The sequence below is a fragment of the Triturus cristatus genome, chromosome 5_2, assembly GCF_964204655.1.
Source record: "Triturus cristatus chromosome 5_2, aTriCri1.1, whole genome shotgun sequence".
Lineage (NCBI taxonomy): Eukaryota > Metazoa > Chordata > Amphibia > Caudata > Salamandridae > Triturus > Triturus cristatus.
Window position 1 is genome coordinate 806,811,775 of NC_140588.1, and position 27,634 is coordinate 806,839,408.

Consider the following 27,634-nt stretch of genomic DNA (forward strand, 5'->3'; position numbering starts at 1 on the left):
GTGACATCCCTCATGACATCACTGATGACATCTCAAATGACATCACTGATGACATCACTGACATCATCCTTGTGATAGTGGCAGACCTCCTCTCACCCTAATATAACCTTTGATACACACATTCAAAAATAGAGACTAACATTTTCAAAAAAATGGACATACCAATACCAGTTACAACAACCTCTTCAGTAATTCTAAGATCCACATACACATCCACTCATTCACCAACAGTCCTATACAGTCACTCATACATGTACTCACTCATCATATGTACTCATACACCTATACATCCTGTTACACAATGCCACTCATCCATAGAGTTACTCACACACACAGTCACTCATGCTAATAAAGAATCAAACATACATTTACTTGCATATACAGTTATACACACACCACCATACTTACTTCTACGGAAACTTACACATACTTAGTCTTTTAAACAATCACTTATAGAAACACATACTTATTCATACAGGAACTCTTTCAATCTCTCACTCTCACATATACTCACATATATACACCAATAGTCACATATACTAGTTTAAAACATATGTAGTTACTCATAAAGACACTATTGAGACAGTCATTCACTCACTAACACACCCATACACACACTCATCCACCCATACAGTCCTGCACACATGCTGTGTTCAACACATACAAACAGTGAGTCACTCATTCATGCACCTATGCACTACGTAATACCCCCCACCGAACCATGCAGACACTCAGACTGATACTCAAAAAACCAACTAATAACCTATATAGACACCCGTGTAGCTACTCACCAACCCATGCAGCCACTTATACACAAAGTGAGAGACTGATACAGATATTTACATATTTAAACATTACTCACTAAGCCATGTATTCACTATGATACACTTAATCAGTCAGTTACACAATCAATTTTTCAAAAACAAATCATCCATTTAGACACTTATATACCCATTTATTCTTCCATCGACCTTGAGATATACATATATAAAACATATTTAATTTTCAGAAAAACACACATTCACTGGATGATGTCATCAGTGATGTCATGAGTGATGTCACTGACCATGTCATGAGTGATGTAATATGTGACGTCATCAGCAGTGCATTGCGGGCGCCCGAGTTATAGTTAGCTGAACTAACTATAACGGGGGAATTTCAATGGTTTTGTACAAGTGAAAAGTCCAGCTAACTATAACACCCCTGAAACCTATGGTTTTTTCAGTGAATATATATATATATATATATATATATTCTCCGCTCCGATGTCCATCTTGGCGTATGCAGCACTCTTAGTGACGGGTGCAAGTAAAAAATGGAGGTGGGTCCATTTAAAATATCAAAGTTCCTGTGTCCTGAAAACACACACAGCACTCACGGGGTTCATTTAGTCCATTTATTAGCGAGGACGCGTTTCAGCTTTCTGCCTTCTTCCAGCTCGAATGAAAACAAACAACAGATGTATGACGGTACTATTTAAAGGCATAGCTGGTTTTTGATTGGTTGCTGTGAATGAGAGGGAAAGAGGGATTGGTTAATCTCATATCCATGTCTTTGATCCCTCCGCTGTTATTGCGGGGAATATACAATCCATGTTTCTGAAGTGATTTAACATTAAAAAGTCTCAATGACTAATGCAGTTTTTACTTATTGTACCACAATGGGACACTTCAGAAATATACAGTTCGTCCAAGAGTTCCCTTTCTCCTCCCTTCACAGCTGTAATGTGGAGTACCTTATCACATTGTTTCGGTGACACTCTTGGCCTGCGTGTGTTTTCAGGACACAGGAGCTTTGATATTTTAAATGGACCCACCTCCATTTTTTACTCGCACCCGCCACTAAGAGTGCTGCATACGCCAAGGTGGACATCGGAGCGGAGAATGTTGTTGGCGTCCTGCACCGCCACAATGGCATCTGAGGCACTAGCGTTGACATAGTCACCAGTCATTCAGACTGGTGGAGATCCGGATATTTCCAGACTCCTGCGCGGGGTGCCATAGAGCCGGGTGGTTGACGAGGGGTATTTCCAAGAGTGTCACCGAAACAATGTGATAAGGTACTCTACATTACAGCTGCGAAGAGAGGAGAAAGGTAACTCTTGGACGAACTGTGTATTTTTGGAGTGTCCCATTGTGGTACAATAAGTAAAAACTGCATTAGTCATTGAGACTTTTTTTTTTTTTTATAAATCTTTTTATTGAACGTTCTCGACATGAAGGTACAGATTCACAAAATCAGTCAAACGGGTTTACAGTGAAATGAAGTCTACATACAGATATAACAGCATGATTCATTGGAAATCATGGGGACGGGGATCATCATCATCGATATCACGGGGAGGGGAGGGGTACAGATATCTCCACGGTGTGTATTCCAGGGGGCCCACACCTTAGACCATTTGCGGGGGAATCCACGAGCCACATAAACTGTCTTTTCTATTAGCATACACCAGTCGAGATCTCTCTCCCAATCTGTGACTGTGGGTGGGTGTGAGGCTCCCCAGACCTGCGCAATATTTCTCTTGGCGATCATACACCCAAGTGCAACCCTCCCGCCCGATTTTCCTTAAATTCTCGCCCCATTCCAACATGGTGTTTAATAAAACCTTCCCGCTCACTCCCTTGCCTCTCTCTATCTCTCGTGACTCACACCATTCCAATATGGCGCTGAGAACTTGTACCTTTTCCTTTCCGGGTTACCACCCGGAAGTCATGATACGCAACTCCTTAAAGAATGCCTGTCTCTTCCGACCTCACATATACGCTCCAAGCCGTAGAAACTCACCGAATCTGGCAATAGCCGAGACCGGAGGTAAGAGATACGCCACTACCACCCCAGTGCCCCACTTGAATTTTTAGCACACACGATATTACATTGTATTTTGTTATCTTTGTTTTTTCTCCCTTCTAGAATCCCTGGTTTACATACCCATTTCTTTTCATAGAAACCCCATTACGTGACTACCCGGTAAGGGATCCTTGATTCTACTTTGCACTTCCCATGATACTGCTCACTTATATAGCGAAGTGCACTTTCTAGTTTAAACACTCCCGGACCTTGTTCGCAATACTCTAAGGGTTGGCATTCACGTCTTGCTTCACGATTTGCCGTGTTTCGAGCAACAATAAGCACTTCCCACATCCCAGCATAGCTCCACCTTAACAACCACATGCAACTCGTCCCTTATTCGATCGTATCCACCATTGTATAATCCTTGTTTTAAATACAATCAAACCCCTTATTTGCATGATCTTGCATTCTTCCAACTCCCTACGCTCGACCATACGTTATTTTGTGACGCGCGTTCTCTTGAATTCCATAATCACCGCTTCACCTCTGTTCTGATTACTTCATCACGCCCCCGTTATCAGCGTTTTTCACTATAGCTCTAGTAAGAAGATACTAATCCTGATATCCTTTCTTCCATCATATACCTGACCCTGCTGCCCATGACGCTGCAATAACAATTATACTGTAAATATACGCTTGCTTTTTACAATTGATTTCAATGGATATCTCTGTCTTTGACTAAACATTTAATTATAATGCTTGAACCTTATGTGGCAACCTTATTTTACTCATGTCCTTTTATGTTTTGTTTAAACTGCACTTGATTGATTGCACGATTGCCCTGAAACTTCCTGTAATCCGCATTGACTCATTTTACACATGCATGTTTCCTTGTATAATCTTGCTCTCATGCTAAATGCATACATCTTTCTCTCTCTCCTGAATGACCGCCTGTCTTTCAAACTGACCTCTATAATGTTTTTTTATGATTTTGTTGCCTGAAACATGCACCTTGTATACTTTCAATTGACTTCAACCTATCTCGCAGACGCGCGCTCTCCTCATGTCGGGCCCCAATTAAATTTAACATTATTTTGTTTTCGTTCCTTATCTGGTGCCATTATGTCTTAAAATGACCACCCTCGAATTGTCGTGTTTTCAAAATTGTACTGTATGACATTGATTTATGTAATGCCGACCTTCTCTGAATAACTTTTCTCACTTCTAATATGTTACTTTCTATATATCTATTCCCCATCACTCATTGATACTTCTGACTAACATACCACGCATTCTAACTGGTACAATTATAAACTAAACTAACAATACCCATACTTCCTTACGACTAATACCCAATGCACTCCCCCTGTCTTTTCCTTGTTACCCAACACAATTTAACTTTTGTTCTAACACACTTCTTCTCATTTCCACTTTACTTCTCGCGAATCCCTCACCCATATACTCCCCTTTCTTAATCACATTAACCTCCTGTAATAATATTTCTTTCATCTGTCGCACCTCAACTCTGTCCTTCTCATTTTTCTTCCTCCTCCACTTTTCCTTTTAAATAACCTATGTTGTAACATTGTCTATGTACAGCCCTGAGGAAGCCCCAGGCCCGATGACCTGTTAGGGGGTGAAACACGTGTTGGCTGTGCCATCTCTCTTCTTTTTTTCCTACTTGATGAATAAAGCACCAATATATGACTATTTTCATCGGATTTATCTACATTGATTTGGATATTTCATCCTAAGAAACTCAAAACTTAAACTCTTGCCCAGATACACCTTTCAAGTTCAAACCCAATGCATAGTATAGGTGTTCAGGTCGGTAGGTTCCCAGATGTTAAGTAGGCATCTGGGCGCTTCTGGTTTGATTTCTACCCCTAATGCTTCACTCATAATTGTGTGTATGCTGCGCCAATATTCCTGGATCAGCGCGCAATGCCATAACGTGTGCATGAATGTACCCAATTGTGAGCATCCCCTCCTACAAGAGCCGTCTGTCAGTCCCCCCATGTGTACCAACTGAGGACCTGTTATGTAAATTCTATGAAGGATCTTTAATTTCACCAGTCTTAGTCGCGCCGGGATAGCAACTGTTCTGGGAGAGGAAATTGCTTTCTGCCAGGTTTCATCATCTAATTCAGTTCCGTCCTCAGTCCATTTATTTCGTAGTGTCACTAGGGGATTTTCCATATTGTTAATGAGTTTCCGGTATGTCAGGGAAACGGCCTCGTCAGGCAAGTAGCCATCCAGCAGTCTATCCTCTAGCGCGGAGGTATTTGGTGGAGTAGCGTTACTGGGAAATACCGTTAGTAGCGCATGTCTAATTTGTAGGTACCGATAAAACTGAGAGTCCGCCAGGGCATATTGGGTTTGGAGAGTGTTAAAGGGTTTCACGCCCTCTGCGCACCAGAGATCCTTAACTTGAGAGATGCCTAGCAGATCCCATTTATCAAATCCTTTTGAGTTTCCCAGGTATCCAAGTTGCTGTGAGTCCCACAGAGGCGTAGCGAGAGTCAGCTTGTTGTGCCAACCGAGCGACTTGGATGCAGAGTGCCAGATTTTGACTGTGTGACTGGTGGGGCCGGTGAGTGGGTATTTGCCCGGCATAGAATACAGCGCCCGGGAGAAGGTTCCGTTAGGCAGAAGCCAACGATCCATGAGGAATCCCGGGTTGTCAGGGCGACCATATGTGCAATGATTAATAGCTGTTAGATGTGCAGCCCAATAATATTTTTTAAGATCGAGTAAACCGATTCTGCCGTCGTACCAGGTGAGTGTCAGCTTTTTCAGAGCGATACACGGTCTCCCTCCCCAAAGGAGGTCTCGTGGGAGCCCTTCAAGATCTTTAAAATACGAGTTTGGGACAGGGTCGGCTGAATTCTGCAGGGCGTAGAGGAAACGGGGTAACAACATCATTTTAAATAACGCTGCTTTGCTCAATAATGAGAGCGGGAGTGACTTCCAGTTTGTTATGTCTCGCCTTAGCCTCTGCATTGGGGGAACCAAGTTGCGGGCATAGCGGACAGTGGAATCGAGAGAAATTAATATGCCTAAGTATTTGAAGCCTTCTGACACCACCGGAATCAGGAAATTTTGGGGTGGGGGGGGATTCCCCCCAGAGGACAAATATGGACGATTTTTGCCAATTGACATGAAACCCAGAATACTTGCCAAAAATGTCTAGTATGTCAAAGACTGCTATCAAGGATCTCCTAGGGGACGCGGGATATAGAAGAATATCGCAGCGTATAGGGAGATCCGGTCCTCCCAGTCCGCTGACCAACGCATGCCGCGGATCATCACATCCTTATGGATCCATGCCGCAAGAGGTTCGAGGGCCAAAGTGAACAGTAAGGGAGAAAGAGGGCATCCCTGACGGGTCCCTCGGCTGAGTGTGAAGGGCTCTGACTTCCTATTATTCACAACAATCTGGGCCATCGGCGCGCTGTATAACAGTCGCACCCAGTGGCAGAAATTCGGCCCAAATCCTAGTTTGGCAAGCACTGCAAAAAGATAAGGCCATTCCAGGGTATCAAATGCCATAGTGGCATCAAGGGAAACTATAATGGCATTCTCACGTATCGTTGGCACTCTACCCAGGACCCCGTGCAATCTGCGCAGGTTAAGAGCAGTGTTTCTTTTAGGCATGAATCCTGATTGATCCGGGTGCACTAGATTCCCGATCACCTTGATCAGCCTCGTAGCGAGTACTTTAGTTAAAATTTAGGGTTCTGCATTTAATAGGGATATAGGCCGATAGGAGGTGCACTCCGTTTTGGGTCTCCCTTCCTTGTGAATTGTAACAATGGTGGCATATGGTAGTGTACCCTGCTTAAGGCTGTCCTCTAACATAGACTTAAGATATGGGGCTAATTTGTCTGGTCGAAGTTTGTAAAGTTCAATTGGAATGCCATTTGGGCCTAGGGCCTTTCCCGAGTGTAGTGTTCTTATAGCTGTTGCTATTTCGTCAGCAGTTAGGGCACTGTCTATAAATGTTCGGTCAGTGTCCGATAGCGTAAGGAGAGAAATATCTTTAATAAGATCAGAGAAGTCTGCCTCTGGGTATGGTGCCACCGTTCTATATTCTTTCTGGAAGTGATCTGCAAATTGGTTAGCTATGTCTTGGGGGTCTGTTACGGAGGACATGTCGGTACCTTTAAGTTCGGGCACGAGTCTGCTGGCATGCTCCTTACTATCCAGCCAGGCGAGTAATTTGTCCGTCTTGTCACCCCAGTCATATATCCAGACCAATCTATCCTGTCCCATCAATTTGGCATGGTCAGTGACCAATTCCCGATATTCATCCTGGCGCAGACGGAGTGAGTGAAGGGCTTCGGGTGTGGCATTTAAGCTGACCTCCTGTTATAGACGATAAAGCTCCTGTTCTATGTCAGAGATGTCTTTCACCCTATCCTTTTTGGAACCCGCAACTAGGGAAAGGGCCTGACCTCGGACCACCATTTTGAAAGCTTCCCATATGTTTGGGGGGACTCTACAGTGCATTAATTCTCCCGAAAATAATCGTCAATGGATTTATTTAGGTCTTTCCATATTTTGGGGTTTTTAAGGTACCAGGGATTTATAGGGGCAACGCGTCCCACTTGTGTGTGGTCTAGAACTATGCGGACCCATAAGGGGAATGGTCAGAAATACCTCTGGCAAGGTGTTGAATTTCATGAATATCTGTGATTTGTGGAGTCGGGACCATTATGTAATCAAGGCGGGAAAGGCTGTTGTGTGCCCCTGAATGGAAAGTATGCTGAATCTTGTCTGGATTGTACGCTCTCCAGCTATCGACCAGCCCCATCGCTTCCAAGAAACTGGAGAAAGTCTGTGCGGATTGTGGGGTTGTACGAGGGGGGTATCTGTCTAGTAATCCCGATATTATTGAATTAAAGTCGCCTCCGAGCACCAGGTGTCCATCAGGCAGCGTTAGGAGTAAGGCACTTAGGTCAGCGAATGTTACACCCTGCAACCCCGAAGGTGCATATATTGACATGAAAGTGATGGTTCGGCCCACCCAAGAGCCCGTGATCCCGATATATCTGCCCCAATCATCTACATATGTGGAGGTGAGTGAAAGAGGAAATTACTTTTTTTGCATTATACCAACACCCCTGGAGCTGGATGTAAAGCCCGCGTGTGCAACCATCGAGTAACCCCATCTGTGCATCGCTTTGCACGGGTTGCCAATGAGGTGGGTTTCCTGAAGTAACACAATGTGTTGTGACAGTTTCTTAATATATTGCAATGCCACACTTCTCTTGATCTTGTCCCCCAAGCCATTAACATTCCAGCTTAAGATTTTGACTTCCTTAATACACTGCACTCCCATTGGTAAATAGGCAAGTCCCTCCTAGTAGCATTCCATTAACGCAAAGAAACAACAACAAACAAAAAAAAAAACAATCCCTCCCAACAGCCCCCCACCCTGCTTCCCTGCACTCCGGGCTCAAAACTGCCCATAATTCTTAAATGCAGAGTGCCTGTCGCCCAACTATTCAACTAAAAGAAGAACACGGGGGAGGCCGAAGAGCCCTGGTCCCCCTCTTCCTACCATTACAGATTTCCGGTGCATTACATGATGGATATCCAGGCTGCAGAATATGAAAGTCTTCAATACTTCGGCAAAAAAGTTCGATTTCAACAGGAGCCAAAAAGTGGAGGCCAGTTGTTAGACGGACCGGGAGGGTCGGCCGAGGACAAGGGGAGAGGTCTCCGGGGAGAGCCGTCTCCAGCGATCGTACAGATGAGTAACTTCCCCCCCGCAGATATACACCACACAAGGATAGGATTTAACGTTCTTTATAGGTGATTTCTTAAGGTACGATGAAATGGTACAAGGAGGTCTGGACTCAGGGGTCCCCTCGATTCTAGTCTCTTGGTTTGGGAAAAGGGGGTAGCGGGACAGTCTGGTTACCAACATGGTAGCTGAGATGGTATGGTGGATAGCTCACAATCCTCGAGCTCGATGTTCTAGCTTGGACGGGCCGCGGCAGCGCCAGCAGGTCCCGGTGAAGGTGGTCGTTACACGGTCCGCGGCAGCGCCAGCAGGTCCCGATGAAGGTGGTCGTTACAACGGTCCGCGGCAGCGCCAGCAGGTCCCGATGAAGGTGGTCGTTACAACGGTCCGCGGCAGCGCCAGCAGGTCCCGACGAGGATGGATGATGCAGAAGGCCGCGGCAGCGCCAGCAGGCAGGACGATAATTCACAAGGCGGAGCTACGGCAGCGCCAGTAGTCCGTCAAGGCTGAGTTCTTCTCGGTGTCTCTCGACTCCAGGATACAACTGCCTTCCTGCTCTGGAGCTGCCCTAGTTATAGGTCTGGCGCCCTTTGATGTCCGGACCCTCGCACTTGGAGGTCGGGGGGTCCGGGATGAGGGAGTCCAGACACCCAGCAGGGGGTGGAGCCAGCGCCTGGGGGAGCTGGAGGGCGATCGGCACCTGGCGGGGGAGAGCCATCGACACTTCTTTCTCCCATTGACCTGCCAAGTGGTCCGTTCACCTCCTGGGTGGATGGTGGTGCCGGGATGTCGGGGCCGGGCCAGGCCCAGGGTTAGGGTCAAGCTGAGGCCACGCGGCCTCGTGGCGCAGTGTCCAAGATGGCGGCTGATCCGGCCGGGGGAGCCGGTAGTGGTTCGGCCCCATGATACATGGATGTCCGGGGGCAGGAGTGCGGGTTGCCCTTGTGGGTAACACCTGGGAGTCCGGGGCTTGGGCCTTGTCATGCGGGGAGGGAGCAAGCCCTTCATGTGGCCTGTCTAACATGCGTCCCCCCCAGCTGAAGGCGGGGAGAGTCACCCATCCTCTTGGGGACTCTCCTCGTCGAGGCGGAAAAAGCGTGACAGGCCATCTGCGTTGGCGTGGTCTTGGCCCGGTCGATGTTCCACAGTGAAGTCCATCCCCTGCAGGGAGATGGACCAGCGCAATAGTTTTGGGTTTTCCCCCCGCATCTGCATTAGCCACTGCAGGGGTCGATGATCGGTTTGCACCCGGAAGTGGGTACCGAAGAGATAGGGCCGGAGCTTTTTGAGGGCCCACACTACTGCGAAGGCCTCCCTCTCGATTGTGCTCCAGCGCTGTTCTCGGGCCAGGAGGCGTCTGCTGATGAAGGCCACCGGCTGGTCAAGACCCTCGGGGTTCAGCTGGGAGAGAACCGCCCCGATGCCGTGGTCGGAGGCGTCCGTTTGCACAATGAATTCCCGACTGTAATCGGGGGCCTGGAGCACAGGGGCGGTGCACAGGGCGGCTTTCAGCTTCTCGAAGGCCGCTTGACAGTCGGGGGTCCAGTTAATCTTCTTCGGGTGGTTTTTGGACGTGAGACCCGTGAGGGGCCCCACAATGCTGCCATAGTCCCTCACGAACCGCCGGTAGTAGCCGGTGAGTCCCAAGAAGGCTCGGACCTTGGTCTGCGTGACTGGGGGTTGCCAGGACTGGATGGCAGCAATTTTGAGTTGCAGAGGGGCCACCAGACCGCTTCCCACCTGGTGTCCGAGGTAGGTCACGGACCCCTGACCAATTTGGCACTTGCCGGCCTTGATTGTGAGGCCGGCCCGCTGGAGGGCTTGCAGGACCTCTCGGAGGTGGTGGAGGTGGTCGGACCAGTGGCGGCTGTATACAGCGATGTCGTCCAGGTAGGCGGCGCTGAACTCTTCGAGCCCCGCCAAGACCTGGTTCACTAGTCGCTGAAAAGTAGCTGGGGCATTCTTCATGCCGAAGGGCATGACCTTGAAGTGGTAGTGGCCATCGGGGGTAGAAAAGGCGGACCGTTCTTGGGCCCGGGGTGTGAGACCGATCTGCCAGTAGCCCGCTGTCAGGTCGAAGATGCTGAGGTAGCGGGCAGCCCCCATGCAGTCAATCAATTCATCCACTCGGGGGATGGGATGAGCGTCGGTCCTGGTGACAGCGTTCAAGCCCCGATAGTCGACGCCGAATCGGAGTTCAGGAGTGGTGCCGGGGGCAGCGGCTTTGGGGACCAGCACGACCGGGCTGGCCCAGGGGCTGTCCGAGGGCTCGATGACCCCGAGCGTGAGCATCTTGGACACTTCCTCTTGGATGCAGGCCCGCACCCGATCTGGTACGCGGTAGGCCCGGTGTCGGATAGGGGGACTGTCCCCAGTGTCCACGTCGTGCAAGCACCAGGGGGTGACCCCTGGGGTGAGGGAAAACAGAGTAGCAAACTGCAGCAGGAGGTCCCGGCAGCCCTGGCGTTGCTCTGGGGTGAGGGCATCGGAGAGCCGGACCCCGTCCACGGAACCGTCTTTCTCCTGAGTCTTCAGGAGATCAGGGAGAGGCTCGGAGTCTTCTTCCGCCCCACTGTCTGTATCCATCAGGAGGCTGAGTTCCGAGCGCACAAAGTGGGGTTTGAGTCTGTTGGTGTGGAGGACCCGGAGGGGGTTCCGGGGAGACTCCATATCGATGAGATAGGTGACGGGGCTCTTGCGTTCGACCACTTTGAAGGGCCCCGTCCACTTGTCTTGCAAGGCACATGGTTCGGTGGGGGACATCACCCACACTTGTTGACCAGGTTCGAATTCGACGGAGGAGGCATTCTGATCGTACCATTTTTTCATGTCCTCCTGACTGGCCTCAAGATTCGCTTTTGCCATTTCCCTGAACCGCCGGGTCTGATTGCGTAGTGCCAGGAGGTACTTGAAGACGTCTGGAGGGGTCTTTAGGGGGGCCATCTCCCAACCTTCTTTGACTAGGCTGAGGGGCCCTCGCACAGGGTGCCCGTACAGGAGTTCGAAAGGGCTAAAACCGAGGGACTTCTGGGGAACTTCTCGATAGGCGAAGAGGAGGCACGGAAGTAGTACATCCCACTGGCGACGGAGGGGCTCTTCCAATCCCCCAATCATTCCCTTGAGTGTGCGGTTGAATCGCTCAACTAGTCCGTTCCCTTGAGGATGATAGGGGGTCGTGAATCGGTAGGTGACCCCGCACTGTTGCCAGAGGGACTTCATATATTTCGAGATAAAGTTTGTGCCTCGGTCGCTGACGACTTCTCGGGGGAAACCCACCCGGGAGAAGATCCCCATTAAGGCCCGGCCGACCACCGGAGCTGTTACAGTTCGCAGGGGCACAGCCTCGGGGTAGCGGGTGGCATGGTCCACCAGTACCAGGATGAACCGATGTCCTTGTGCTGTGCGGGGGTCCAGGGGCCCCACAATGTCTATTCCTACCCTCTCGAACGGGGTGGTGACCACTGGGAAGGGTTGCAGAGGTGCTTTGAGCTTGCGGCCGCTCTTCCCGCTGGCCTGGCACGTGGGGCAGGACCGGCAGTGGTTGAGGACGTCGTTTCGCATCCTCGGCCAGAAAAAGTGGGTCACCAGGTGACTGTAGGTTTTGTCCTGGCCCAGGTGTCCAGCCAGGGGGACATCGTGGGCCAAATTTAGCAGGAAGTCTCTGAAACGGAGGGGCACCACCAGCACTCGACTGGCCCCTAACTCCGCGATTCTTTGTTCACTGTATAACAGGTCGTTATCCCAATAGACCCAATGGGCTCCGGTAGAGTCCCCTGCGCTCTGGGCGATGGCTTGCTGGCGGAGTCCCTCGAGGGAGGGACAGGTCTTCTGCTCCTAGCGGAACTGTTCCTGGGTGGGCCCCCCTTCTTGACGCCACTGAGCCAGGCCGGGAAGGTCCTGGGGCTGGGCGACCCCTTCGGGGGTTGGCTCTGGGGGGTCGGTATAGTCGGTGTCCTCTACTGGAGCGATCGGGGGAGGAGGTGCAGGCCATTTTGGTTCTTCTGGTCGGGGGATGGCACGGGCGGCCAGTCCGGGAGGCCCAGCATCCCCAGGTGCTCTCTTCTTTCGACGGCGGCCCACGGGGAACTCTCAAGATCATTCCCCAGGAGACAGTCCACGGGGGCATCATCCCGGACCGTCACCTTCAACATGCCGGAGACCCCTCCCCATTCGAAGGGGACGCAGGCCATCCGACATAGACTCTCGGAATTGTCGGCTGAGCGGACGGGGCAGAGAATGTTCGGCAGGATCTGCTCTGGTTTTACCAGGTGACAGCGGACGGCCGTCACACTGGCCCCTGTGTCACGTAGGGCTTTGGCCCGGCGCCCATTAATGTTCACCCACTGGCTATATTTTCTGGTGTTGGCGGGTAGGGGAGCCCGCGGGACCATGTCTTTTCCCCCTAGGCACGCTAGAACCATGGCGGCCGGTTCCCACTCTTGTTGTGCCTGCTCATATTCTTCTTGTTCCTCGGAGATTTGTTCTCCCCCCAGGGCGGCGGCAGCTACCTGGCGGGGTTTTGGCGTTTGGTTCTGCGGGCAGTTTGGGTCATTGGCGTAGTGGCCGACTCGCTGGCATCGGTGACACGTGACGTTGGCTCGGAACCCTGGGCGCATCGGGGGGTTGCCCCGGCCGGCCGGGGGCGGGGTGCTGGCCGCGGGAGTGGCCGGGACGGTGTCTCTCCCTCGCCCCTGGCCTCCTCCTCCTCCTCGGGGACGGTGCTGACCTTGGTTGTTCCGGTTTTGCTCGTGTGGCCCTCTCCGGCCCACTCGGGTGCTTTCCCACCGGTCAGCTTCGGCGGCGAGTTGCCGTGGGTCAGTCAATTTACTGTCGAGGAGGTGCTGCCTGAGCTCGACGAAGCAGTTGTTAGACAGGTGCTCCCACACCATGAGATTAAAAAGTTGCTCGTAGGTCGTTACGTGGCTTCCCTTGATCCAACCCTCGAAGGCTCGGCTGAAATAGTTGACATATTCCACCCACGTTGTACCCGGGATCCGGGTGCAGTCCCGAAACCTCTGGTGGTACATTTCGGGTGTGAGCCCATATCGGGTGAGGAGGGCAGCCTTCATGTGGTCATAGGATGACATCTGATGGTCTGGGAGCTGCAGTAGGGCATCGCGGCCTTCGTTGACGAACCTCCCCCATAGGCCGGCTCCCCAGTCACTCCGATCGATCCGGTGGGAGGTCATGGCGATCTCGTAGGCTTTGAACCACTGTTGTATGTCGTCCTCTCGGACATACTCTCGGACAACATCCTTGGGGATGTGGACTTTCTTTTCGGTTGCTCCCGGGGTGCGCGGTCGCTCGGGCACCTCCGGTTCTTTGTTCTGCTTCCGTAGTTCTATTTCTGCCAGTTTGCGCTCGTGTTCGAATGTTAGTCTTTTTTCTTCGAGCTCTCTCTGCCTCTGTTTTTCTTCCCGTTCTTCTCGGAGCCGCAGATGTTCTAGGTTTAGTTTTTGCTCGGCTAATTTTAGTTCACCGTCCATTTTGAGTCGTGCCATTTCCAACTCATGTAATCTGTTTTTTTCTCTTTCTTGGATCTCTTCCTGCGAGAGGCCCATTCCTCGCTCCTCGGGAGCCGTGGCGTTCCTCTCCGATGCTGCACCGTTTTGGTCTGGGGATCCGGCGACCCCGGTTTCCGCCCACGACTCAATGGCGTGCTTAAAATCGTCTTTGGTACTCAGGCCGGTGGTAGCAATGCCTAGTTCCATGCAGAATTGTTTCAGTTCACGATGGCTATACTCTTCCAATTTATCCATCTGGAATTTCTCGGTGGATCCGCTCTCTTTGGTTGACATCGTGGTTTTGTCGTGGGGTGAGCTACTCTCTGTACGATTACGCGTTGATTCGGATCGCGCCGCTGGCCACCAATGTTAGACGGACCGGGAGGGTCGGCCGAGGACAAGGGGAGAGGTCTCCGGGGAGAGCCGTCTCCAGCGATCGTACAGATGAGTAACTTCCCCCCCGCAGATATACACCACACAAGGATAGGATTTAACGTTCTTTATAGGTGATTTCTTAAGGTACGATTAAATGGTACAAGGAGGTCTGGACTCAGGGGTCCCCTCGATTCTAGTCTCTTGGTTTGGGAAAAGGGGGTAGCGGGACAGTCTGGTTACCAATCTGGTAGCTGAGATGGTATGGTGGATAGCTCACAATCCTCGAGCTCGATGTTCTAGCTTGGACGGGCCGCTGCAGCGCCAGCAGGTCCCGGTGAAGGTGGTCGTTACACGGTCCGCGGCAGCGCCAGCAGGTCCCGATGAAGGTGGTCATTACAACGGTCCGCGGCAGCGCCAGCAGGTCCCGATGAAGGTGGTCGTTACAACGGTCCGCGGCAGCGCCAGCAGGTCCCGACGAGGATGGATGATGCAGAAGGCCGCGGCAGCGCCAGCAGGCAGGACGATAATTCACAAGGTAGAGCTACGGCAGCGCCAGTAGTCCGTCAAGGCTGAGTTCTTCTCGGTGTCTCTCGACTCCAGGATACAACTGCCTTCCTGCTCTGGAGCTGCCCTAGTTATAGGTCTGGTGCCCTTTGATGTCCGGACCCTCGCACTTGGAGGTCGGGGGGTCCGGGATGAGGGAGTCCAGACACCCAGCAGGGGGTGGAGCCAGCGCCTGGGGGAGCTGGAGGGCGATCGGCACCTGGCGGGGGAGAGCCATCGACACTTCTTTCTCCCATTGACCTGCCAAGTGGTCCGTTCACCTCCTGGGTGGATGGTGGTGCCGGGATGTCGGGGCCGGGCCAGGCCCAGGGTTAGGGTCGAGCTGAGGCCACGCGGCCTCGTGGCGCAGTGTCCAAAATGGCGGCTGATCCGGCCGGGGGAGCCGGTAGTGGTTCAGCCCCATGATACATGGATGTCCGGGGGCAGGAGTTCCGTTGGGAGACGGGGTGCGGGTTGCCCTTGTGGGTAACACCTGGGAGTCCGGGGCTTGGGCCTTGTCATGCGGGGAGGGAGCAAGCCCTTCATGTGGCCTGTCCAACACCAGTGGTCTGCTGGATTGAGAAAGCTGGTTATTCAAAGAAATCAAAGTACTTTTCACGAGAGGTCGTCGCATTTTTCAATGGTCGGTGGAGTTAATTTCCGGTGAGGTTCTAAGGCCGCCCAGCCAGTCAGATGCCATCTCTGATAGGTCAAAGAAGCGGGTTTTTCCTTCAATATCAACTCTCAGGTGCGCAGGAAAGAGCATGGCATATTTGAGACCTTTTCCCCTCAGTCTGCGCTTACCATCTAGGAAGAAACGTTGCCGCATTTGCACTGCCCTGGTGAAGTCAGGGAAGAAAGTAATTTCCGAGTCGTCTAGGCGGATCGGAGGGGCGACCCTCACTGCTTGTAAAATCGTGTCTCTATCTCTGTAATTAAGCAGCCGGGCCAGTATTGGACGGGGGGGGGCTCCCTGCTTCGGGCGACCCCCAGGCACTCTGTGTGCTCTTTCAATCTCAAACAATTTGGAGAGGCCCTTTGGCTGCAGCTTTGTCATGATAAGATCTTCAATAAACAGATCAGTAGCGGGACCCTCCGATTTCTCCGGCACGCCAAGGTCGCGGATGTTATTGTGTCTCAGGCGCCCTTCATAGTCGTCCAGTTTGTCCTCCACAGACTTACAGAATGTTCGTGGTTCCCCAACATCTGTTTGTAGTTGCGAAGTGTCTTCCACAAGGCTAGCGGTGGTAAGCTCCAACTGCTTGACCTTCTCTCTGTACTTTGCGAGATCAGCTCTGATTAATGTCACTTCCGAGGAGAGGATGTCAATAGACGTGCGGACCCCTGTGATAGCAACCATAAGTCCTTCATGGTGGGCTCAGTAGGATCATGCTCGGCTCCGCCCTGCGGCTTGTCAACATCCACCTTTCGCTCCGGCAGGTCTGTCTTCGGGCAGGCGTAGCGATCAAGCTTGCTTTGCTGGGACGTCTGGGGGCCCCGAGTTGGACATATTGAGGTTATTGTTGTATCCCCGGAAGGAGAGGTAGACTGCATGGCAATCAGGATAACCAAAAGTCAAAGCCCCCTCACCCAAGCACCAGCGAGAGTCAATAAGCGAAAGTCCAACCAGTAAGGTTGCCAAGCGGGTGGTTGGTTGTGTGGGCGCTGCTGCCAGTTCTTGCAGTGATTGTCACACACTCTTTAGGCTGCGGGGACTCTCTCAGCCATGAACCGCCAACCCTCTTGAGGTATATGAAGCTCAAGGAATATCAGGGCGGGGGGGAGATGGGGCACCACACTAAAGGGCACTGCTAGCCGACAGCGCTGACATTAGAGGATGAAGAAAATGCCTGCCCCACCTGCCCGCAATTCAACCCCTCCGACTCACCCCAATGTGTGCTGAAGAATATGCCCGGGTGGTACACAGCTGCAGAGATCACTCTTGGAAGTTGCAGCACAATATTGTTGTGGCTCAGGGGCTCCAAATCATGCCCACGGCCGGCCAGCACTCTCCACTAAAATTTAGACCCACCAGGATGTCCAATGGCCTCAGGAACACCTCGTGGTAGATTCAGCCATGCCGGGACCTCACACACGCCCTCAGGCGGCACCCAGCAAGGCTCCGCACAGCTGTGTCTCGGAGTTGGCCGCAGATGGTTTCCGGTGATCCGAGGTCGCGTGAAGTAAAGTACCACACCGCTCACCAGACAGAGACCCGCTCGGGGCTCCGGCCCGGCTGACGGGGCCTGGCATCAGTGGTACAGGTTCGGCCCACAGTTCTCGGGCGGCAGGCCGGGTTGCGGGACTAAAATCTCGCCGCATCAGTGGTAACATAAGGTGGAGGCGAACGCTACCCCCCAATTTTCTCCGCCTCCCTGAGTTAGAGGGGGGGAGGGGGCTGCCCCTCTCTTGATGTCCGTGGCGGCTGGCTCCACAAATCGAGACCCCGGCTTTTCAGGGCAGAGGGCCGCAGACATCGGTGGATTTTTCTCTGGTCTCCTGTGTCCGCATTTGGTCGGGATTTTGGCCGTGAGCACCGCTTCTCCTCCAGCGCTGATTCCACACACAGTGGAAGTCGGATCAGTGTTGGGGATAGACGAGGTGGAAAGGAGGCTCCGGAGAGACCCTAGAGAGTGGCCATGCTGTCTCGCCGTGAAGCCACGCCCCCCATTGAGACTTTTTAATGTTAAATCACTTCAAAAAAATGGATTGTATATTTCCCGCAATAACAGTGGAGGGATCAAAGACATGGATACGAGACTAACCAATTCCTCTTTCCCTATCATTCACAGCGTCCAATCAAAAACCAGCTATGACTTTAAATAGTACCGTCATACATCTGTTGTTTGATTTCATGTGAGCTGGAAGAAGGCAGAAAGCCGAAACGCGTCCTCGCTAATAAATGGACTAAATGAACCCCATGAGTGCTGTGTGTGTTTTCAGGACACAGGAGCTTTGATATTTTAAATGGACCCACCTCCATTTTTTACTTGCACCCATCACTAAGAGTGCTGCATACGCCAAGGTGGACATCGGAGCGGAGAATGTTGTTGGCGTTCTGCACCGCCACAATGGTATCTGAGGCACTAGCGTTGACATAGTCACCCGTCATTCAGACTGGTGGAGATCCGGATATTTACCGACTCCTGCGCGGGGTGCCATAGAGCCAGGTGGTTGATGAGGGGTATTTCTAAGAGTGTCACCGAAACAACGTGATAAGGTACTCTACATTTACAGCTGCGAAGAGAGGAGATAGGTAACTCTTGGACAAACTGTATATTTCTGAAGTGTCCCATTGTGGTTCAATAAGTAAAAACTGCATTAGTCATTGAGACTTTTTAATGTTAAATCACTTCAGAAACATGGATTGTATATTTCCCGCAATAACAGCGGAGGGATCAAAGACATGGATACAAGACTAACCAATCCCTCTTTCCCTCTCATTCACAGCGTCCAATCAAAAACCAGCTATGACTTTAAATAGTACCGTCATACATCTGTTGTTTGATTTCATGTGAGCTGGAAGAAGGCAGAAAGCCGAAACGCGTCTTCGCTAATAAATGGACTAAATGAACCCCGTGAGTGCTGTGTGTGTTTTCAGGACACAGGAGCTTTGATATTTTAAATGGACCCACCTCCATTTTTTACTTGCACCCATCACTAAGAGTGCTGCATGCGCCAAGATGGACATCGGAGCGGAGACTGTTGTTGGCGTCCTGCACTGCCACAATGGCATCTGAGGCACTAGCGTTAACATAGTCGCCAGTCATTCAGACTGGTGGAGATCCGGATAATTACTGACTCCTGCGCGGGGTGCCAGAGGGCCGGGTGGTTGATGAGGGGTATTTCCAAGATTGTCACCGAAACAACGTGATAAGGTACTTTACATTACAGCTGAGAAGAGAGGAAAAAGGTAACTCTTGGACGAACTGTATATTTCTGAAGTGTCCCATTATGGTACAATAAGTAAAAACTGCATTAGTCATTGAGACTTTTTAATGTTAAATCACTTCAGAAACATGGATTGTATATTTCCCGCAATAACAGCGGAGGGGTCAAAGACATGGATACGAGACTAACCAATCCCTATTTCCCTCTCATTCACTATGACTTTAAATAGTACAGTCATACATCTGTTGTTTGATTTCATGCGAGCTGGAAGAAGGAGGAAAGCCGAAACGCGTCCTCGCTAATAAATGGACTAAATGAACCTCGTGAGTGCTGTGTTTCAGGACTCAGGAGCTTTGATATATATATATATATGTATACATGCCAAGGTGTATTGAAGAATAAGTGGGTTTCTGAGTGTCTGAATGGATGATTTAGTAGGTGCGTGACTGACTGTATAAGTGAGTGATTAAACGTGTCTTACTGAATATATAGGTTAATGACTAAATTGTGTGAATGTCTGTATCAGTCTGTCAGTTGGTGTGTAAGAGGCTGCATGGGTTGGTAAGTAGCTACATGAGTGTCTATATGGGTTATTGATTGATTGCCTCAGTATCTGAATGGGTGCCTGAGTGTCTGTGTGGGTGGCTGGGTGGGTGTGTGACTTTGTGCATAGATGTGTGAGTGGGTGATTCACTGGGTGTATGAGTTCAAGAGTGCATCTGCGAAGGGCTGCATGGGTGGGTGAGTATGTGTATGGGTGTGTAGGTGAGTGTTGGTGAGTGTTTAGATGTCTCAGTGGTACATGTGTGAATAACTACATATGTGAAAGGCAGTATATGTAAGTGTTCGACTATATAAATGACTATATGTGAGAGTGAATGATTGTGAGATTGGATGTATAGATGAGTGTGTGCTTGTGTCAGTGATTGTATAGGAGAGTAAGTATGTGTTAGTATTTGTATGAATATGGGAGGTGGTATGTGAATCATTGTGTAGGTGAGTAAATGGGAGTGTGATTGATTCTTTGCATGACTGACTATGTGTGTCAGTAACTATGGGTGAGTGGCAGTGTGTGAGTGTCTGTATAGGTATATGAGTGCATATGATAGTGCTGTATTGATGAGTGACTGCATATATGAGTGACTGTATGGGTGAATGAGTAGATGTTTGCGTAGACCTAGGAATCAGTGAGTGGGTATGTAGCAATAGGTATTGGTGTTTCTTTGGTTTCGAAAATGGTAGTCTGTATTGTAGAGTGGGTGTATTAAAGATTTTATTAGGGTGTGAGGAGGTGCATCAGATTATCACGTGGATGATGTCATTGGTGATGTCATCAGTGATGTCATTTGAGATGTCATGAGTGATGTGCAGCAAGAGGCAATAGAGGTGCAGAAAGACACAAGAGTGGTGCAGAAAGAATCAAGAGAGGTACAGAAAGAGGGAAGACGAGTGCAGAAAGAAACAATGGGGTGCAGAAAGAGACAACAGGGGTGCAGAAAGAGGGAATAGATGTGCAGAAAGAGACAAGTGAGGTGTGGAAGGAGGCAAAAGAACTGCAGAAAGAGGCAAGAGAGTTGCAGAAACAGGCAACATGGGTGCAGAAAGAAGGAACAGGTTGGCAAACAGAGGCAAGAGAGGTACAGAAAGAGGGAAGAGGGATACAGAAAGAGAGAGTGAGGTTCAGAAAGAGGCAAGAGAGGTGCAGAAAAAGGCAATAGAAGTGCAGAAAGAAGAGAGTGAGGTGCAGAAAGAGGCAAAAGAAGTATAGAAAGAGGCAAGAGAAGTTCAGAAAGAAGCACTTGAGATGCTGAAAGTGGCAAGAGAGGTACAGAAAGAGGCTCGAGAGGTGCAGAAAGAGGCAAGAGAAGTGTAGAAAGAGTCAAGAGAGGTGCAGAAGGAAGAGAATGAAGTGCAGAAAGAGGCAAGTGAGGTGCAGAAAGAGGCAAGAGAGGTACAGAAACAGGCAAGAGAAATGCACAAAGAGGCAAGAGAAATGTACAAAGAGGCAAGAGAGGAGCAGAAAGAGGCAAGAGTGGTATAGAACGAAGCAAGAGAAGTACATAAAGAGACAAGTGAGGTGCAGAAAAGGGTAAGAGAAGTACAGAAAGAGGCAAGTGAAGTACAGAAAGAAGACAGTGAGGTACAGAAAGAGGAAGAAAGGTGCAGAAAGATGCAAGAGAAATACAGAAAGAGGCAAGAGAGGCACAGAAAGAAGAGGTTTGTGCACCATTAGAACCAATTTAACACCAATATTTAGCAATAAGTAACACATACCCATTCCAGCTTTGCAAATAGCTTACCACCACGCTGTAACAAATGAAGCTGCATTTTTGGGAACTGTTGAGCCGTTTGAGCTAGAAACAAGGCTTTGTTTGTTCAAATCTGCAGATTAGGCAGCAGATGATGGAATATTTAGCAAATGCGGAAAATGATTAATTATGTGAAAATTAGTGCAGCCCAACAGTCACATAATTCCAGTGTCCTGCTCATACCTCTAGGTCCAGAAGTGCTCCTCAGTGGTTCCTTCTTTTTTTGTGTCTCATTGAATTTATAGTTTAGCTTCTATGGAAACGAGGAAGACTAAACTTGAGGTTACCACTCCACAACACAGACTACAAAACTACATAATTACTCTCCAAAACACATAATACCACTCCACATAATTCCTATACACTAAATACCACATACTTTCTATTCACATAAATTCACTACACACAACATACATCCACTCGACACCCAAAAACATTAGTAAAAAACGTTTACATCTACAATGCCAATAGCTCTACCTCTTGCAAATGCGAAACCTATTACATTGCAAATGCTTCTTTAACTAGTAGTCACGTTTGCAGAGTGGTGGAGAAAAGATGCTGGGCCTCCGATTAGGACTGACAAACTCCACTGCGTAGGACTTATAGGAGGTACCAGGAGGGCTTCTTGGCCCCCAGAATCCCTCGGGACTAAAGTGAACTTCATCCCCCATCTCGTAGTCTGCCAGGAGGCGTGTTTGCCGAGTGGTGGAGAAAGGGGGTGTGGCCTTTGAAGACGTCTTAGCAATCCTACTGTGTGAGACTTACTGGAGGTAACAAGAGGGGTAGTTGGCCCCAAGGACATCCTTGGGGGTCAACTACCCCTCCTATTAACTCCAATAAGTACCACACAGCAGGATTGCTAAGTTCTCATAACAGGCCACGTCCCCTTTGCCCACCACTCTGCAAAAGTGCTCCCTGACGCACTCTTGGATGGGGATTGAAGTCCCCTTTGCTGCTGGGGGTCCTTAGGGGACAACTAGCCTATCTCTTACCGCCAGTAAGCCCCACACAGTGGGATTGCTGAGAGGTGGACACAGGCTATGACCCCTTTCTCCACCACTCTGCAAACGCACCTCCTGGTGCGCTCTTGGGGTCCTAGTTGGCCCCCAGGGTCCCTCAGGAATGAAGGGGACTTAATCCCTCAACTTAGAACGCACCAGGGAGCACGTTTGCAGAGTGTTTAAGGGAGGGGGCGGTAAGAGGCTTTTCTTTAAAAAAAAATATTTTTAGAAGAGTGGCTGTGTGGCCCCCCCTTTTTTAGTATTTTTTGGGCCCTGGGGACCCCATCCCCCAGGGCCTGGGTAGTTTTTTAAAATAAAAAAACAGAAGGGGGCCGTTTGGCCTCCCTTCCCTGGGCCACTATTGGCCCCGGGGACCCCATCCCCCGGGGCCTGCCAGCATTTAAAAAAAAAAGAATTTGGGGGAGGGAGGCCACGTGGCCCCCATCCTGAGGCCAATAATGGCCCGGGGACCCCATCCCTGGGGAATTGCCTCTTTTCGCCCGCAGAGACCGCGCCAATGGAATCGAAGGATGAATCGCCATCGTCCACAAGTCCACCCTCAAAGTCTCTACCAACTCCAGCGACACCCTCAACACCGCTGAAAAACTGCACTTCCAGATCCACACCGACTTCAACACCACCCTCAGAGGAACCATGATCTACAGATCCCCTGTACCCCAACCACAGTTCAGCGACTCCATCGCCGCCTTCGTCAGCACGCACGCCCTCGCATCCACGGACTACATCCTCCTAGGAGACCTCAACTTCCACCTCGAGAACAACAACAACACTAACTCCTCCACCCTGATCAACACCCTCGCCAACCTCGGACTCAGACAGCTTGTGACAACACCCACCTACTCTGCCGGCCACACACTGGACCCTATCTTCTTCGCTAGCACCCACGTCTCCTTCAGCCACACCTCCGAACTCCGCTGGACCGACCATCCACTTCACCTTCTGGAAACTCACCACGCACCACCGCACCCAACAGACCCCCCGCCGCTGCTGGAGCAAAGTCACCGAAGACCAGCTCACCACCACCCTCGCCCGGAGCCCTCCCACCGACCCCACCGATCCTGACGCCGCCACCAGCAACCTCAGATGCTGCATCAATGACTTTGCCAACACCCTCGCACCGGTCAAGAATGCCTCCAACAGACACACCAACAGGAACACCATCTGGTTCACCACGGACCTCCAGACCTCCAAGCAACTCTGCCGAAAACTGGAGAAGAAGTGGCACCACGACTAGACACCAGAGAACCTAGCAGCCCACAAGGACGCCCTACGCAAACATCATCACCTCATCAGAACTGCCAAAAAGACCTCATTCAAGGACCGCCTCGACAACAACGCACACAACAGCAAAGAGCTCTTCAACATTGTGAAGGAACTCTCCAACCCCAGCTCCAACATCAACGACATCCCACCATCGCAGGAACTGCAACGCCCTCACCTCCTTCTTCCACCGCAAGATCTCAGACATCCACGACAGCTTCAACAACCAGACCGCCACGCGGCCAATACCTCCACCGGAACCCACGGCCACCGCCCACAGCGACCCACTGCTCACATGGACTAACATCAATGACGATGACACCATCAAAATCATGAGCACCATCCACTCCGGCTCCCCATCTGACCCATGCCCCCACCACATCTTCATCAAAGCCCGCACCTCCATCGCACCCCACCTCCGCAAGGCCATCAACATCTCCTTCGAAACCAGGACCTTCCCGGAGAGCTGGAGGCACGCCCAAATCAACGCCCTGCTCAAGAAACCCAAGGCAGACCAGAGGGACCTGAAGAACTTCCGGCCCATCTCTCTGCTCTCTTTCCAGGCAAAAGTCATCGAGAAGACCGTCAACAAACAGCTGACCCACTACCTTGTGGAAAACAACGTCCTGGACCTGTCCCTGTCTGGCTTCCGCAGCAACTACAGCACTGAAACGGCTCTCATCGCCGCCACCGACGACATCAGGGCCCTGCTGGACAGCGGCGAGACCGCGGCCCTCATCCTCCTGGACCTCTCAGCTGCTTTCAACACGGTCTGCCACCACACCCTACGCACCCACCTCCACGATGCAGGAATCTGCTGCAATGCACCTCCTCCTTCCTCTCCAACAGAACGCAGAGCGTCCGACTGCCCCCCTTCCGATCCAAAGCCTCCAAGATCATCTGCGGCGTACCCCAAGGATCATCCCTCAGCCTGACCCTGTTCAACATTTACATGGCCCCTCTCACCCGCGTCGTCAGACTGCACGACCTCAACATCATCTCCTATGCCGATGACACACAGCTGATCCTCTCTCTCACCAAAGACCCACGTACCGCCAAAACCAACCTCCACGAAGGAATGAAAGCCGTCGCCGAGTGGATGAAGAACAGCCGCCTGAAACTGAACTCCGACAAGATGGAGGTCCTCATCCTCGGATCCACCCCCTCAGCATGGGACGACTCCTGGTGGCCAACTGCCCTGGGTGCAGCCCCAACACCCACCGACCACGCACGCAACCTGGGAGTTATCATCGACTCAACTCTCTCCATGTCCAAGCAAGTCAACTCCGTCTCATCCTCCTGCTTCAACACCCTCCGCATGCTCCAAAAAATCTTCAGGTGGATCCCCACTGACACAAGAAGAACTGTCACCCAGGCCCTCGTCAGCAGCAGGCTGGACTACGGAAACGCCCTCTACACGGGAGACCCTGCCAAACTGCTGAAAAGACTGCAACGCATACAGAACGCCTCTGCACGCCTGATCCTCGACATCCCTTGCCACAGCCACATCACACCCCACCTGAGAGACCTGCACTGGCTTCCCGTCAACAAGAGGATCACCTTCAAACTCCTCACCCACGCACACAACACCGGACCAATATACCTCAACAAACGACTCACCTTCTACACCCCGAACCGCCAGCTCCGCTCCGCCGACCACTGGCGGCAGATCATTCTCCTACCTCGCCGCCAAGTACTGGAACGACCTCCCCATCCTCCTATGGCAGACCGAAGACCTCCTGACCTTTAGGAGGCTACTCAAGACCTGGCTGTTCGAGCAGTAGCAGCTACCCCCTCTCCCTCAGCGCCTTGAGACCCTTACGGGTGAGTAGCGTGCTTTATGAATGCCTTGATCGATTGATTGATTTTTATTTCTTTAAGTACGGGAGGGGGGCCGCATGGCCCCCCTTCCCTTTGCCCCTTCTTGCCCCGGGGAACCCATCCCCTGGGGCCTGGCAAGCCTGGATTTTTTGGGGGGGTGTGTGGCTCCCCCCTCAGGACAATTATGGCCCCGGTTACCCCAACCCCCGGGGCCGGCCTTCCGTTTGCATTTTTTAAAATAAATAATATAAGGGGGAGGGGGCTGAGTGGCCCCCCCTCCCAGGCTACTTCTGGGCCCCTGGGAATGCCTTCCCCCGGGTCTGGCCCTCACGTTGATGACTGCGGGGGAGCCCCATTGCCTCCGTGGTCTTAGCCAGCTCCCCGCCTCCTGCTAGAGCTGGCATTGCTTTTGGGTAAGGGGAGCTGCTAACAAGAAATTCTGCTTTGCTTCATGGAAGAAAGAGCAGCTTTCCTGCTCTCGCTTCCAAGAAGCCAAGCAGTGTTTGCTATGGCAGGGCGGGGACCGTGCTCCCGCTCTGCCATAGCAAATGGCAATCCCACGGGGTGGGCACCCCTGGACATAGCAGGAGCTGGCCCCGGGGGGGTGGTGGTCCCTAGGGCCATTGAGGGCTCCAGGAGTGGGGCCGTGCGGCCCCTCTCCCTTTGTAAAAATAGCCCCGGGGAGGTGGTGGTCCCTGGGGACGGGTCCATTTACACATTCAATGCCCTGGGGAGGTGGTTGATCCCTGGGGCAGTGTCAGGGTGCTTGAGCCCCCCACACTAATTATTTGTCAAGGCCTTGTGGGAAGTTGGTGGGCCCCGGAGCTTGGGGGGCCTGTTAGGCCCCCACCCTATTTTAATAACAGCCCATGGAGGTGGCGGTCACCGGACGTTGGGGGCACGAGGCCCCATGCCCTTATATAAATAAAGACCCTGGAGGTGGTAGTCCCTGGGGCTGCGGGGGGAGCTTCGTGCCTCCCGCACATTACGGATAAAGCCCCAGGGAGGTGGCGGTCCCCAGGCCTACACATTGCCCCCGGGACCTGGCCCACCCGGGGGCTTAAGGAAAACAAAGTGCGGGAGGCCGCACTTTATTAATTTTTAATTTATATTCTCAGCCAGATTCGCGCACCCAGTGCAAATTCAGCAAATTATGGTACCCCCTGAGCAGGCCTAGGGGGTCAGGGTGTTTCTACCCTGCCCCCTTTTCTTATTTTTATCATTTATTTAACTGTTTTCTTGTGACTCGGTTACCGAGTCACAAGATGGCTGCAAACACATCCTGGTTTGGAGTGTTGGCAGCCAATCAGAATGAAGCTCTAGCTCAGGGAGATTCGCAAATCCTCCTCAGTGCTCAGATATCGATATTTTAATTTTTTGAATTTCTCAGGAACTTCTGAACGGATTTACACCATTTATAAAAAAAAGGCCGCTTTCTGAACCAAGAGCTACCTTTTTTGCCACATTTGGTGTAATTCTGTTCAGCAGTTCAGGCTGTAGCCTGTTCCATAATTCCTATGGAAATTAACATGTGAAAACACCTTTTGGGCCCCCCTTGTTTCTCGACCCCCGCTTGACGAATCACCCCCAAACTTTCAAGGCAGGAGCTGACCTGAGCTGTCATTAGTTTGGAAAATTTTGAGAAGATTCGTCAGGGGCGTCAAAGATATTGGCAAAAGAAAAAACACTTTTTGAATAGAAACAAGGTCCTAAGTGTAAGGTAAGTGTTTTCTAAACCTTACTGAGTGTCAAACATATATAGTAAGGTAACTGGTGGTGGGAGTGCCTGTATGGGTGAGTGAGTGGGTATGTAAGTAGTGTATAGAAAAGTTACTGGGTATGTGAGAGACTGTAAACATGAGAGAGTGGGTGTGTAAGTTTTTATATAGATGAGCGAGTGGGTGTGTCAGTGGGTATATGAGTAAGTGAGTGACTGTGTGAGTATGTTTATGGGTGAGTGAGTTGGTATGCCAGTAGTTATAAATGCTGAATGAGAGGGTGCATGAGTGGCTGAATGGGTGTCTAAGCATGTACATAAGTGTCTGTATGGTTGAGTGACAGGGTACATGAGTGGCTGTCTGGGTGTATCAATGAGTATGTGAGTGTGTGTATGGGTGAGTGAGTGGGTATGTGAGTGGCTGTATGTGTGAGTGAATGGGCATGTGAGTGCCTGTATAGGTGAATACGTGAGTGTCAGAGATGTTGTATGAGAGAGTAGGTTCTTGTCTGAGTGACTACATATATTAGTGTATCTATGAGTAACTGAGTGGCTCTGTCAGTAATTGTATGGGTGAGTTAGTGGCTGTGTAAGTGACTGTATGGGTGAGTGAGTAGTTGTGTGAGTAGTTGTATGAGTAATTGATT